A 12,790-nucleotide genomic window follows, 5' to 3' on the forward strand; every position below is an offset into this window, starting at 1 on the left:
TTCTCTGTTTGGATATTTTAATTTAAATTTGTCTTTTATTTTTCAGATTAATCACATTTATAGTTAGGGAATGTAGCCTATTCAGTTTATCCTTTTGGAAATTAACTGAGGACTTAAACCAAAGAAATCAATTTATGAATATTAAGTTCAGGTTTTGAAAATAAGGTATGTTCATTGATTGTAAGACTATATTAAATATATATTTACCAAGTCAGACCAATTAATTATGCCATTCAGATCTTTTGATACTTATTTTCTTTACTGCTTTTTAAAACTTGAGAGTAATCGTATATTAAAATCTTTCATATGATTGAATGAGTTTTGTGAATTGCTTCCATTTTTTCCAAAAGTTTTCATTTGTAGAATTTAATGTGTTTTATAGCTATCATGTATTTATGATATATAGACTTGATTTTTAAAAATTTGTTATCATAGTTAATAATTTTTTTGAATTTTATTATAATAATATTGTCATTTCTGCTGTCTATATTGAATATGTTTACTTGATATATTTTTGGCCCTGCCTTTATTTTTTTTAATTTTTTGTGTTCTGTTTAAGGTTAGAAATTTATTTTAACAGGATAAAATTAAATTTTTTCTGTATTTTATCTAAAATTTTTTTCTATTAGCAAATATATTTAATTGTCATACTTGATGTTTGATTTTCTTTCTATTATATTATTTATTCCATTTTGTTTTATGTTTTCTTCCTTGTGTTTTCCTTTATTCTCCCATATGCTATTTGTGCTATATTTATGCTTTTATTCTATTTTTTTAAAGATTTTGTTTATTTGTCAGAAAGAAAGAGCACAAGCAGGGGGAGCTCCCTCCCAGGACCCCAGGATCATGATCTGAGCTGAAGGCAGACTTTTAACCAACTGAGCCACCCAGGCATCCCTATATTTTTGCTTTTTGTTCTTACTAACAACATGGAAGTTATAACCACTTCTTCAGCAATTTGAAAAATATTTTGCAATTGGTTATCCTAAAATTATCCCCAAATTATACAAATATGCATTAATACTATTTTTTTCTTCTTAAAAATGCAAAACATCAAATAATGCTTTCCATCGACTTTTTGTATAAGGTTAAACATTTAAAATGTTAAACTTAAAAGTCTTGAATGTAAGACCTGAAACCATAAAACTACTAGAAGAAAACATAAGAGGAGAGCTCCTTGACACTAGTCTTTTTTTTTTCCCCCCCAAAGATTTCATTTATTTATTTGACAGAGAGAGATCACAGGCAGGCAGAGAGGCAGGCAGGGGCAGGGGGGTGGGTGCGAAGCAGGCAGGTGGAGAGCCTGATGCGGGGGCATGATCCTTGAGATCATGACCTGAGCCGAAGGCAGAGGCTCAACCCACTGAACCACCCAGGTACCCTGACACTAGTCTTGACAGTAATTTTTTGGATTTGACATCAAAAGCAAAGGCAACTTAAGCAAAGATAAGCAAGTGGGATGATATCAAACTAGACCGCTTCTGCACAGCAAAGGAAAAACACAAAAAAATGAAAAGGCAACCTACAAAATGGGAGAATGTATTTGTAAATCATATGTCTGATAAAGGGATTAATAGTCAAAATATATAATGAATTCATACAACTCAGCAACAAAATAAACAATGCAATTAAAAAATGGGCAGAAGAACTGAGTAGAAATTTTTCCAAGGAAGACACACAGATTTCCATCAAGAAAATGAAAAGGTGTTCAATATCACTAATCATCAGGGAAATAAAAATCAAATCCACAATGAGATATCTCTTCACACTTTGTTAGAATGGCTCTCATCAAAAGACAAGAGATAATGGGCATGACAGGGATGTGGAGAAAAGGAAACCCTTGTAAACTATTGGTGAGAATATAAATTTATGCAGCCATGACAGAAAACAGTGTGGAGGTTCCTCAAAAACGTTAAAATACAACCACCATATGATTCAGCAGTTCCACGTCTGGTGTATATTCAAAGGAAATGAAAACAGGATATTGAAAAGATATCTGCATTTCCATGTTCATGTTCATCACAGCATTATTCATATAAATAAGATTTGGAAGCAACCCAAGTGTCCATGAGTGGATGAATGGATAAAGAAGATGTGGTATACACCTACAATATATGATGGAATATAATTCAGCCATGAGAAAGAAGGAGACCCTGCCACGTGTGACACCATGGATGGACTTTGAGGGCATTACGCTAAGTGACGTAAGCCAGAGAGAGAAAGACAAATACTATATGGTATCGCTTACATGTGAAACCTGAACAAAAAAATAAAAATAAATTCATAGAATCAGAGAGTAGAAGAATGGTTGCCAGGGGTTAGAGGGTGGGGAAGATTGAGAGAGGTTGGTAAAAGGGTACAGATTTTAAAAGGGTAAGAAGAAAGATCTGAGGATCTAATATAAAACATGGTGATTATTGTTGATAATACTGTATTGCATAATGGAAATTGCTAAGAGAGTAGAGCTTAAATGTTCTCACACACAAAAATGAGGTTATGGTTGTGTTAATTAAGTAGATGAGGGATTCTTTAGGTATATGTCAAACAATCACCATTATGTATACTTGGGATATCTTACTATTTTATATGTCCGTTTTACCTCAGTAGACCTACCACTTGTTTCAGTTTAAAAAATAAAACTACAAAAAATTGTCTTTACTATCTATCTCCTTTCCCCATCACAATCCCAAGATTGTTTTACCAATGTAATCAAAGATGTAAGACGTAAATTATTAATAAATTACTTTTGTGTGTCTTGTTTTTGCTATATAAACAAATCCACAAGGAAAATTTTAAGCATACACCCTTTTGCCTATATTTATTTCTTTAAAATAGATTCCTAGAGATAGAGGGTTTTAAATATACTAACCAGTGGCATTCCAAAAGGGAAAGACAATAGAACGTCACACAAACTGCACTTGAAAAATTAGCTGTTCTAAACGTCACTAATTTATCAGTTTTATACATTAAAAATGGCATATCAATGTTTCGATTTTCATTCTTTTTGCTAGTGTGTTAAAACTCGTATGTTAAAACTTGTATGTCTACTGGTCACATCTCTTGTGGGTTGTGTTCACAGCCTTGAATATTATTTATCTTGGTAGTTACTAATGATACTGTGAGTATGTTCCGTGTGTAATATTTTTTCTAATTTGGGGGTGGAATTAGTTTGCAAGAGCTGCCATAATAAAATACCACCGACTGCGTGGCTTAAGCAAAGGACATTTATCTTCCAACAGTCCTGGGAACTGGAAGTGCATTATCAAAGTGTTGTCAGGTTTGCTTCCTCTGGAGGGCTCCCTTTTGGCTTGCAGAGAGCTGCCTTCTCCAGGTCTTCGTGTGGTCTTTTTTTGTGTACATGTGTATCCCTGGTGTCTCTTTCTCTATCTTAATATCCTGCTCTTATAAGGATATCAGTCAGATTAGATTTGGACCCAGCCTAATAGCCTCATTTTAACTTAGTCACCTCTTGGAAGGTTCTATCTCCAAGTACTGTCACATTCTGGGATACAGGGGTTAGAGCTTCATGTACTGCAGAGAACCCATTATGGTAGTAGGGCCGACCAAGGAAAGCAGAGTACGTACTACCATAGTAATCAGAGTGCCGGAACTCCAGGTGGTTTTCGAAGTCGTCAGTTAACAGATAGGAGGATCAGGGCCACAGAAGCAAAAGCTCTCATGGTCCACAAAGTCAGGTCACCTACTAACTGTGTAGGGTTGCTAGCCAGGTGCCCTGACTCACCGCTGGTACCTGTCATTGGCCAACCTGAGTTGAGATTCAAGGCCTCTGAAGTTCAAGGTAGACTAACCTAGGATAAAAACTGGTATGAGAAACTCTGATAACTTTATGAATAGAGCACCCACACTGATCCAACATATAATTTTTGGCATTATAATGTGACCATGGCCTTCCCAGGCCTTACATAACTTAAACACAGCTACCTCTCTCATTTCCTCCTCTCATCCCCTCTACTCTGCTCCACTCAGGCCTCCCTCATGTTCCTCCAGCACATCAAGCAGCCTCTATATCAGGGTCTCTGCATTTCCTGAGCCCTCTCTGGAACATTTTGCCCCTATGACTTGACCCTTCACTCTCTCTTTGTTCAAACATTGGTCCTTAGAGAACTTCCATGAAAACCCTATCTAGAATAGGATGTGTGGCCCCTTTCTATTCCATTAATCTTACTTATTTCTCTTTACAGCAGTTATTCCTCCTTAATATATAAATATATATCCTCTTGCTAACTTATTTATTGCCTGCAGGTTCCACAGTGTGTCAAGAAATAGTTGTTCCCCTCTGTAACGATCTTGGCACAGAATGGGTACCCAGTGACTGAAAGAATGAAACATCCCAGATTTGAGAGAAGTGTCTGGAGGTTAGAAGTCTTCTTCTCCATTAAAACAAAAACAAAAACAAAAACAAAACATTTTGTTAAAAAAAAAATGTGTAAATAAATATCACATACCGGAAGTTAATAAACTCTCGAACCAAAGTTTAACATGATGAATTTTTACAGAAAGGTTTTATTTATTAAGTTATTATTTACAACTAATTGGGCTTTACCGCTGAGGTTATTTGGTCGTACCTACACATAAGACCCTTTAACAGATTGCATTTTCTAACATTCAGCCTCCCACATCAGTATGACCCAATCTTAGGTTATGCAGTACTTAAGGCCAGGTCTGGCTTGGATTAAATCCATGTTTTAAAAATTCAGGCATTGATTTATTTCATGCCTAAGGCCAGTGTGATTGGAACATATTCCATGCTTCATAAGCAAAATCCAAAGTAGTAAAATATTCCAATTCCAAGACAGAAAAGTATTCAGGAGGCTAACAAGTGCATCTGTTTTGTCTTATTCAGAAATGCATATTAAAAACAAAAACAATAACAAAAACAACAAACCCGCCAGAACCCTGGCCATTTTGAAAGTCTTTCTCTTCCTGCAATTCTTCATGTGATGAGTGTTTATTGTACATTTGTAAATGGAGTCTTTGCCATTAGCTATCTGGGTCTGGGTTGCCTGGGAGCTGGCAAAATGCCGTCTCTGTACATGGACATCACCTCACCTACTCTCCTGTCCACCCCACCATACTTGAGGGAATGCAGTCCTTCTCACGACAGGGGTGCCCTGCTTCTTTGCCTTCATCAAAACATTCCTCAGTCCCTAGGAATTTGTCATATGGCCACAGGCATCTGTGACCGCTCTTGTTGCCCTGCTCCTGAATGCTTCCTCCTACCTGTTATTTCCGGACCTCCGATTCCTCCAACTTGGAGGGAAGAGGTAGCTAAAGCACTTGAATTTGTACACAGGATGCTTATTAAAGACCTGCGTCTGAAATAAAGTGCTGCTTTGGTATCCAGCTTTTTTTTTTCTCCCACTAGATGGTGAGTTCCTTTTTCTCAAGCTATTAAAGGAAAAAAAAATGGGAGAAAGAGAACAACTCCTTCTTGATCTTACAGCTCCCTCTAGTTACTATTTTATCCTTCTTCTTTTATTATACCCTAGTTCCCAAAAATATTCTGTAGAATATTAATATTTTATTCATCAATCACTAAGTACAGGCATTGTGCTCCTATAAACATATACCTTCAATTAATGATCTGAACAATCAAGATACATATATAATGATTCCTGTGTTAAAGATAAGAGGGACACTGAGGCTTAGAGAAGTTAACTAATTTTCACAAAGTCACAAGAGTCTATAGAGCCAACCCTGTGTTCAAATCTAACTTCTAATTGCTTTCTTAAAATTACATGACATTCCTATCTTCCTTTCCTATACAGCCACCAGTCCTGTTGGATTAGGACCCCATCCTTATGACCTCATTTAACCTTTATTACTTCCTAAGAACGTAATCTCCAAAAGCAGCTACACTGAGTGTTAGGGCTTCAATATACGCATTTTGGGACAACACAGCTCAGTTTAGCACCTCTTTTTAATGTAAGAGAGAATGACCAGACACACTGGCCATAATAATAATTTAAAGTAACAGCAGCACAATGTGCCCACATTGTTTTTTAAATTGGGATTAAAACTTACATACCATAAAATTCATTATTTTAAAGTGTACAATTCAGTGGGTTTTTAAATATATCAAAAGAACCATGCAAACATCATCACTGTTCATTTTTTAACATTACCCCCACCAAAAAAACCACTCATTACTCATTAGCAGTCACTCCTCACTCTTTCTCTCTCCTGCTGCCGCCCCTGTCAACCACTAATCGATTTTTTTGTCTTGATGAATTTGTCTATTCTGACCTTTCGTATAACTGGAAGTATAAAAAATGTGAACTTTTGTGGCCAAAATTGTTTTAAATACTTCAAATATTTCTTGTGTTTAATCTTCCTAACAACCTATAAGGCAGGCATTATTATTATTTAACAGATGAAAAGAAGTGAGACATGGCTTAGGAACTTAACTGGGTCCTAGTGTTCCTAAGTGGAAGAGCTGGGCTTGAAGCCTAGGTAATCTGTATTCAGTCTGTGAGCTCAAAGGTACCATGAGTTTCTCCTTCAAGGAGCTTCATCAAAATTTATCTCCAGAGTGATCAAGAATGGAAAGAATATCAGTTGGAGTCTGTGGGGGAAAATAGAATATCTATGGTCGAGTGAATGATATTTAAGATGGCAAGACCAATATGGAGTAGGGTCTCAATCTGAGGTAGAAGCAGATTCAACTCCTTGGAAGAGAATGGGCTGTTGGAACTATGGTCAATGGTGTAGACAATGGTGTAGGATAGGATCATTTCTAAAGTGGAGCATGATAAAGAAGAGGAATGAGATTGTGTTCAAGATTCACATGTATTTGAAGGAAATAACAAAATAAGATTATTTATAAGACTAATAAGAAGGCATTTACCACCTGTGTTCTTTTCCTATTGCTACTATACAAAGTATCACAGACTTAGTGGTTTGCCCTAGCACACATTTATTCTCTTCTGGCTGTTGAAGTCCCAAGTCTGAAATCAGTTTCACTGGGATAAAGTCAAGGTATTGGCAGGACTGGCTCCTTTGGAGACTCTGAGAGTAGAGTCTGTTTTCTGGATTTTCTCAGCTTCTAGTAACTTGTATTCTGAGGCTTCTGGCCTCTTTCTCCATGACAAAATGTGTTGCTGCAGTCTGTGCTACCACCGCATCACCTTCTTCTCTTGAGTGTAGTCAAACCTAGCTCTACTCCCTTCTTAAAGAACACTTCCAATTGCTGTTAGGACCAATGCAGATTATCCAGAATACCCTCCCTATGTTAAGATCCTTAATCACATTTGCACAGTCTTTTGCCACATAAGTGAACGTTTACAGGTTCCAGTAATGAGGACTGGATATCTTTGGGGGCCACTATTGAGTTTCCCATGACATCATTCTCCACTGCCTTTCAAATTTCTTTTATACATTACATAAATTCCACAAGGGGCACTGCTGAGATAGCAAATCCCAAGAAGAGACATCATTTGAACTTCTATTTAATCACTCACTGTTTTATTCAACAGATATTTGATGGATATCTACTAGGTATCCAGAACCGTGTTAGCCCATCATAGATACAGTCCGGCCTCCATGGAACTCACAGGTCACATTATCCCTTTTATTAAATAATATACACCCTTCCCCTTACTCCTTTTCTTGCTTCTGTGAGTTTGTCCTTCGTTTTCCAGTCCTGCCTTCCTTACCCTAAACCAGGTAGCCTGACTTTGTCAGAGAATGGGGCAAGAACAGAATTCATTTAAACACATAACATGAATAGCATGATTCGTTTATTAGCATTAGAAACCTCAGATGGTGTTTTCTTCTTCAGTTATTACTTTTACTTCACCTAACCTGTAGGTTACATGGAAATTTAATATCCTAGGCATGGGTTAAATTTGGGACAGCCCCTAATCTCCTTTGAATAGGGATTAGTGACTGTATAAATATTGCCCAAGAAAGAGCTGATCTTTGGAGAATGATGGCTGCTTTTACCTCAAACGGCTAAATGAGTACTCGGATGTGTGAATTGTTGATAGTATTCATCTTTATAGATAGGAGTCTGCTTCCATCTACTGGCTGGAGAATTTCACAATCAGGACCACACAGGTAATTTCTACTTGGATTTTTGTATTTGTTTCTGAGTTAAAGGCACAGTGTCCACTCCTGCCTACTAGGCCTTCTTTACTCCCAAACTAACCAGCTCTTTCTGGTCCTACCTTCTAGAGTGGGTGATTACACTAACAAGTGTGTTGTCTTATGAAAATTGTTAGGTAGCTACAGAGAACCAAGTATCTCAGAGGACATCTGAATCCAGGAGGAAGTCCGTGGAATACAGAACACACTTAGAGGACCCTGAGGAAAAGGAGCAAGATGATCAAAGGAGGTAAGGGGATGACTGGAATTTCCGGGGGCCGAGATTAGCCATTGCTGAGGACAGGAGAATTCTGTTGCTCCAAAGACAGTCTTGGGGATTGTAACTAGTCTTTGTTATGTCATATGAGAGCAAACAACTTGAAAATTCTCTAGGAAAGTTGTGATTTTCCAGAACAAAATGTTTATTTTACTGTCAGAAATTTTAAGAATCTTTTAGAAAACAGGGGTAATTAGGATTTCTATTACAGAAAACCAAATGTTATACTTGTGCTATTCAAGAGAACACACACTTTCACCATTTAGTGTGAAAAATATTATTCTGGGTTTGAGCCAAAGAGACCTAGAAAGAATTGAGGGAAAGATTTGTATAATTTGAAAGGTATTAGAGGACTCTGTCACAAAGTCTTACAGAATTAGCATGAATGTAGTCTACGATCAAATAAATACAAAAATGAAACGGTGAGATTTCATTTTTGCACTTATTTGAAAGAATATATGATTTATGGGTAAGAATTAAGAGGTGTAGTGTATTTGGAGGCACTGTTCCTAATCCTTTTAGAAGGCAACTTTGAAAAGTGAACTTTGAAAAGTTTACATTCTGATTTGGTCCTTTTGATTCTAGGATATACACCATAGAAATAATCATAGATATGTTTAAATATTTACATAAAAATATATTCCTTACAGTATTGTTTAAAATCAGAAAAGGTCTATTATAATAGTTACCATATATTCAGTAGTTACAATGTTTCTGACATTGTGCTTGATCCTTGATCTTGAGAGACAGCAGGGAAGAGAAGGAAAAGAGAGGAATACTATAAGAAAATAGAAGTAAAAAATATAAAATTAAATTAAAAAAAAAAGAAAATAGAAGTAATGGGGTATTCATTGCCTATCCCCTATATTTCCTAACAACCTATGATTTGGTATTTCAGGCCTTAGAAAGAGTTAGATTAAAGGTGGAAGCCTTAAAAAATGGTGTAAGATTCTGTGACACTCGTAGAAAAAGGTCATTTTTCCCTTTGCTGCACTTCAGCCATGATACAGACTGATAATCCTGAAGTTATGCTGCCCAATAAGGCAGACCTGTAGTTACTTGTGGCTACTTACAACTAAATTAAAGAAAATAAGAAATTCAGTTGTTCGGTCACATGAGCCGCATATGAAGTGCTCATTAACCACACATAGCTAGTTGTTACCACATTTGAGAGTACACTTATAGAACATTTTCATCATCATAGGAAGTGCTTTTACATAGCACTGCCCTGAAGACTCAACACAAATAAATAACTGTGAGTTCTATGCCTTGCTGAGCCGTGGGAAAGATCTATTCCATTTCACATTAGTCACCCCATCTTGTACCTGATATTTATTATCACCGGGAAACTGCTTCAAAATAATAAAATTAGATTTTCACTTTTCCCCCATCATCTCATTCCCTCACTTACTCTCCATATACCCTCCTTCCTGCCTCATTGGACTTTCAGTTTATTGGTCCCTCTATTTTCTCCTTATTCACTGGTACATTGATGTCCAATAAACATATAATGAACTATGATGATTATATAGGTACTCTGACAATCTGCATTACTTTAAGGAAATTCCAGTCATGGTTTGCTAAGTTTTTATGATGAGTAATGAAGAATTTTATCAAATGCATTTTTTTGTACCTTTTAAAATGATAATATAAATTTAGAGGATTTTTCCTCTTTATTCTATCAATGCAATCAATTACCTTGATTGACTTTTGAATGTTAAACTATTAGTGATTTTAAAATCTCAGAAAACTAGAAATAGAAGAGAACGTCTTCAGCCTGTATGTACAGATACCTACAGCTAGCATCATTCTTTCCAAAAATATTATTTATTTATTTAGAGAGCAGGGGCAGAGACAAAGGGAAAAGGAGAGGGAACATTTCAAGAAGATTCCTCATTGACTACAGAACCCAAAGCGGGACTCAATCTTACCACCCTGAGATCATGACCTGATCTGAAATCAAGAGTTGGATACTTGACCTACTGAGTCACACAGGTGCCCGCTAGCATGATAATTTTTTTTATTAACATATAATGTATTATTTGCTTCAGGGGTATAGGTCTGTAAATCATCAGTCTTAGAGAGTTCACAGCACTCACAATAGCACATATCCTCCCAAATGTCCATAACCCAGACACCCTATCCCTCCCTATCCCCCTACACCCCAGCAACCCTCAGTTTGTTTCCTGAGATTGAGTTTCTTCTAGTTCGTCTCCTTCCTAATCCCATCTTGTTTCATTTTTTTCCCTCTCTATTCCCCACAACCCCCTGCTCTGCCTCTCAAATTCCTAATATCAGAGAGATTATATGATAATTGTCTTTCCCCGATGGACTTATTTCGCTTAGCATAATACCCTTTAGTTCCATCCACATCATTGAAAATGACAAGATTTCAGGGTTTTTTGATGGCTGCAAAGTATTCCATTATATATATATACACACCACATCTTCTTTATCCTTTCATCTGTTTATGGACATCTAGGCTCTTTCCTTAGTTTGGCTATTGTGGACATTGCTGCTATAAACATTTTGCACGTGCCCCCTTCAGATCACTACATTTGTATCTTTAGGGTAATACCAAGTAGTGTAATTTCTGGCTTGTAGGGTAGCTCTTTTTCCAACTTTTTGAGGAATCCCCATACTGTTTTCCAGAGTGGCTGCACTAGTTTGCATTCCCACCAATGGTGTAGGAGAGTTCCCCTTTCTCTGCATCCTCACCAACATCTGTTGTTTCCTGACTTGTTAATTTTAGCTATTCTGACTGGTGTGAGATGGTATCTCACTGTGGTTTTGATTTGTATTTCCCTGATGCTGAGTGATGTTGAGCACTTTTTCATGTGTATGTTAGCCATTTGGATGTCTTCTTTGTGGAAATGTCTGTTCATGTCTTCTGCCCATTTCTTGATTAGATTATTTGTCCTTGGGTGTGGAGTTTCATAAGTTCTTTATAGATTTTGGATACTAGCCCTTTATCTGATATGTCATTTGAAAATATCTTCTCTCATCCTGTCACTTGTTTTTTGATTTTGTTGACTGTTTCCTTTGCTATGCAAACTTTTGATCTTGATGAAGTCCCAATAGTTCTTTTTTGCCCTTGCTTCCCTTGCCTTCCGCAATGTTTCTAGGAAGAAGTTGCTGTGGCTGATGTCAAAGAGGTTGCTGGCTGTGTTCTCCTCAAGGATTTTGATTGATTCCTTTCTTACATTGAGATCTTTCATCCATTTGGAGTCCGTTTTTGTGTGTGGTGTAAGGAAATGGCCCAGTTTCATTCTTCTGCATGTGGCTGTCCTAGTTTCCCGACACCATTTGTTGAAGAGACTGTCTTTCTTCCATTGGACATACTTTCCTGCTTTGTCAAAGATTAGTTGACAATAGAGTTGAGGGTTCATTTCTAGGCTCTCTATTCTGTTCCATTATTCTATGTGTCTGTTTTTGTGCCAATACCATACTGTCTTGATGATTACAGCTTTGTAATAGGACTTGAAGTCTGCATTTGTGATGCCACTGACTTTGGTTTTCTTTTTCAACATTCCTCTTGCTATTCAGGGTCTTTTCTGGTTCCATATAAATTTTAGGATTATTTGTTCCATTTCTTTGAAAAAAAAATGATGGTATTTTGATAGGGATTGTATTAAACATTTAGATTACTTTAGGTAGCATAGACATTTTCACAATATTTATTCTTCCAATCCATGAGAATGGAATGTTTTTCCATTTCTTTGTGTCTTCCTCAATTTCCTTCATGAGTACTTTATAGTTTTATGAGTATAGATTCTTTGCCTCTTTGGTTAGGTTTATTCCTAGGTAGCTTATGGTTTGGGGTGCAATTTTAAATGGGATCAACTCTTTAATTTCTCTTTCTTCTGTCTTGTTATTGGTATATAGAAATGCGACTGATTTCTGTGCATTGATTTTATATATTGAATAATTTACTGAATTCCTGTATGAGTTCTAGCAGTTTTGGAGTGGAGTCTTTTGAGTTTTCCACATGAAGTATCATATCATCTATGAAGAGTGAGAGTTGGACTTCTTCTTTGCTGATTAGGATGCCTTTTATTTCTTTTTGTTGTCTGATTGCTGAGGCTAGGCCTTTAGTACTATACTGAACAGCAGTGGTGATAGTGGACAGCCCTGCCGTGTTCCTGATCTTAAGGGAAAAACTCTAAGTTTTCCCCATTGAAAATGATATCCACTGTGTGTTTTTCATAGATGTCTTTTATGGTATTGAGATATGTACCCTCTGTCCCTACACTGTGAAGAGTTTTGATCAAGAAAGAATGCTGTACTTTGTTAAATGTTTTTTCAGAATCTATTCAAGTATCATATGGTTCCTGTTCTTTCTTTTATTACTGTATTGTGTCACATTGGTTGATTTGCGGATGTTGAACCAACCTTGACACCCAGGAA

The sequence above is a fragment of the Meles meles genome, chromosome 7 (genome assembly GCF_922984935.1).
Source record: "Meles meles chromosome 7, mMelMel3.1 paternal haplotype, whole genome shotgun sequence".
Classification (NCBI taxonomy): Eukaryota; Metazoa; Chordata; class Mammalia; order Carnivora; family Mustelidae; genus Meles; species Meles meles.